Source organism: Pyxicephalus adspersus, chromosome 12 (assembly GCF_032062135.1).
Source record: "Pyxicephalus adspersus chromosome 12, UCB_Pads_2.0, whole genome shotgun sequence".
NCBI lineage: Eukaryota > Metazoa > Chordata > Amphibia > Anura > Pyxicephalidae > Pyxicephalus > Pyxicephalus adspersus.
This window is the reverse complement of record NC_092869.1, coordinates 23792879-23796524: the sequence shown is the minus strand read 5'-3', so window position 1 is coordinate 23796524 and position 3646 is coordinate 23792879.

Genomic DNA, 3646 nt, shown 5'->3' with positions numbered 1-3646 from the left:
ACGGATCAGCATAGGGGCTTTGATCTGCTCCGTTTCTGACCTGGGACGGAGCACCCCTCTTTAAGACAACCTGGTGGCCCCAAGCTCCCCACGTTGATACTGAACTTTGGTGCAGACACCAAATCAACATACCGTAGCTCAGGTTAAAGTAGAACTCCCAGACTCACATGATACTGCAATCTTAGCCTCCCAAATTGTAGAGATTACAGGCACACACCACAGCACCTGGCCGGAAACGTTTGCTTTTGCATTTGGCTAGAAGTCAGGTCTGCAAGATGGGTCACCATTTAGCAGTATTTCCTAGACATTAGAAGTGTTCATTTTACAATCTTGAACTTTGTTGTTGCAATACCCGGAAGAATAAATATATATATTCGATCTAGCATTTATTAGGAAATGAGTAAAGTCTGTGTTTAATGGTATTTTCTAGGCCGCCCTGTATTTTCTAATTACAGGTGTTATCCCACTATTGATCAATATGGAGGATTTTATTTGCTCTCTTGGGCTGGGCTGTCACCACTACATAGGGTCACTTTATGGTGCTTGGCCCTAACTACCTCTTAAACCCCTATGAAAAAAATGATGCACGCCTACAACTCACCACTACTTTATTTCCATCCTGGGCCAGGTCACCACTCCATAGGGTAATTTTTAGGTTCACGCTCTCCTAGGTCAACCTTGTGATCCTAAGCTCTTCCTGAAATGCCCTTAAAAAAAAAAAAAGATTGAGACCCAAAACTGAGCATATTGAATATTGAGAAAGGCATTTTATACATATATTCTCCCTTCTTCATCATTTATCTATTTGTAATGCAATTATTCTGATGTTTTCTTAAAACATTCCCTGATGGAGAATTAATAGGTGCCACGCAATTTTTTATTTTTTATTTTTTGCATTTAAACTTGAGAAGGTTCACAGACATTACAATTTACAGACAGTATAAAAATCACAAATAAAAGACAGTGGTGGATTTGGAGAACTGTCAGATAATCAGGTGAGTCTCAGAGCAAAATCTAATAAAACCAACGCTGATTGTGTTTGGTTTCCATGTCCTTTTATAGAGAGTGTACATATCATTAATTTGTGGAACTATTGTGAAATAGTAGGGGTCCCTGTTTTGCGCCACAAGACAGGTATACAAGCTTGCGCTGTGTCAATCACCCTGATAAGGAGGGAGTTCCGGTTTTCTTAGTGATCGTGGTGTAATGCAAAAGAAGGAGACTCGGTTTAAATGGGATCAAGAAATCTGTGAAATGTGGGAGGAGCCTATGCACCTTCTCCCGTTCCTTGCAGCACCTCCAACAGATATCTAATGTCTTCGGGAACATGAAATTTAACCAGGACAGTGCTTTGTTCCACCTAGTTAGAATTTTATAACCAGGTTCTTGATGCAGAACTATCAGATGAACATTGACCCATATAAATGACTTGATCCCTTTCGGGTTGCGATAGAACTATATATAAGTCTCGAGCCCATTTCACCAGATATGGGGGGGGGTATAGTCCCCTTCGGGTGCAATTAGGACAGAGTATAGATATGATGCTAAGTGTCTAGCTTGGCCTTGTTCAGTGCATAAGTCTTCAAATTCCGTAAGTGATCTACGATATTCAGTCAAGAGGGGCAAATGGAGAAAATGGTGTAACTGTCTAATTCTCCAGATGCCTAGTGCTGCATAAATAGAGATCTGAATTCAGGCCACGCTGCCTTGCGTAAAAAAAAATTACCATCCCGTAAGCCCTGGGTAGCCACAGTACAAAATACAGAGTCAGTCATTACGGGAGGGAAAGAAACGTTCCCTATAACTGGTGTAGGTGGAGATAATAGAGGGGAGATGCTACGGGAAGTGGATGACTTGGCTAGAGTGGCCTCAATCATGGGGTGACCTCTGATCAAAGGGTGGATAGGGGAACCACTCCAAGGCAAAGCAATCAATGGGATCCCCACCGATGCCTATTCATTTCTGATCCGTTGTTTAATGTTGGCATGTCTAAACCACTCCACCACTCTGCCCAGATGTATTGCAGTATAATATAAAAGGGGTCTAGCACTCCCACTCCCCCCTGGTTTTTTGATAGTCTAAGGAGTTGAAAACTCAACCAAGGCTGCTTGTCACAGCAATATTTTTATTGTTAGCCCATTGAATTACATTTTTTACTTATTTTACTTTGTTGTGACAAATTCAATGAAATTGTTACAGATCCCCAAAGGACCAGGGGATTATCATGTCCCTATAGGAAACAACTGAAGTATATCTACAAAAGATGAATTTTCCTGAAGATTTTAGCAAAATATCTGGCACTGTTGGGACTCGGCACAATTGTCAAGGCATTCCTGTGGGTGGCATGAAGGAGACTGTATGAGACAATCCCTGGCTGAGGGATAGCAATAAAGAGTGCTGGCTTCAGAAGGAACTTGCAGACAGACAAGTGGTTTGTGTGTGTTCAGCACCAAACTTGTTATTAGCTGGGGGGTGGAAGGACAGAAGAATCTAGCTAACCTGGGGGGGAAAAATGTAAAAAATCTAGCACTGATTGTAATGACATCAGAATCTCATCAGGCCACCAACCAACAGATGGAGTTGCCTAAAGAAACAATGTAAGCTAAACAGTTTTCCTAAAGCTTTGCCCATGTTTTCTTTCCCTATGTTATGCACATCCTTTAGATTATAATATTAATGTTCTCTGCATAGATCAATGTGTTAGAATGGCAGCACATCAAGGTTTTATTCTGGTGTCCAGTATCTTACATAAGTAAAATTGCTTGCAGTCCAATTTCGGAGAGTTTTGTAATGGTATCCATGAAGTGTTAAGTGGAGATTTATTTTTTTCTTACACCTTGCTCTTCAAATACATGGTCCACTGATTTACAGACCCCCCCGCCCCATGTCATAATTATGCACCAAAACTTTAGATAGAATAGGGCGACATGAATATTATCATGTGTTAATATTGTCTGTTATGGTATTGATGTTCATTGTCTAGAACTCAATTTATATGCTTCACTATATTATAAATCAACTTCTTTGTCTTCAAGATGACCAGTATGTCCTCCTTGTATTGTGTATTTCATTGAGAATTTTACACACATTTTCGTCATTACAATTGTGACATCATGTTTTATAATTTATTGTAAAATGTTATATATTGTCATATAATTGGCTTTAAATGTTTTATAAGGAATACATGATTGAAGGTAATTGTAATCTCAACTACTAAAATCTCATATAAACCTTTACATATTAGCGTCTCAGTCATTACCTTTCTTGATTATTTGCCTTCCTGCCCAAATGCCTTCATAATTGTTTTATTTCTTCCAAAATTAGACTTTTGAGCATTTATTTTGGTGTATGGAATGTGGTTTGCACTCAGTATGCTCTGTTCTCTATCACTGCACTCAGCTTGGAAATGATGTGTCATTTGTATCCTAATGTGTCATCTCCATAACATACTGTCACTGCACACATCCTACAACTAACGTATCATCTGTATAACATACTGTCACTGCACACATCCTACAACTAACCTGTCATCTGTATAACATACTGTCACTGCACACATCCTACAACTAACCTGTCATCTGTATAACATACTGTCACTGCACTCATCCTACAACTAACCTGTCATCTGTATAACATACTGTCACTG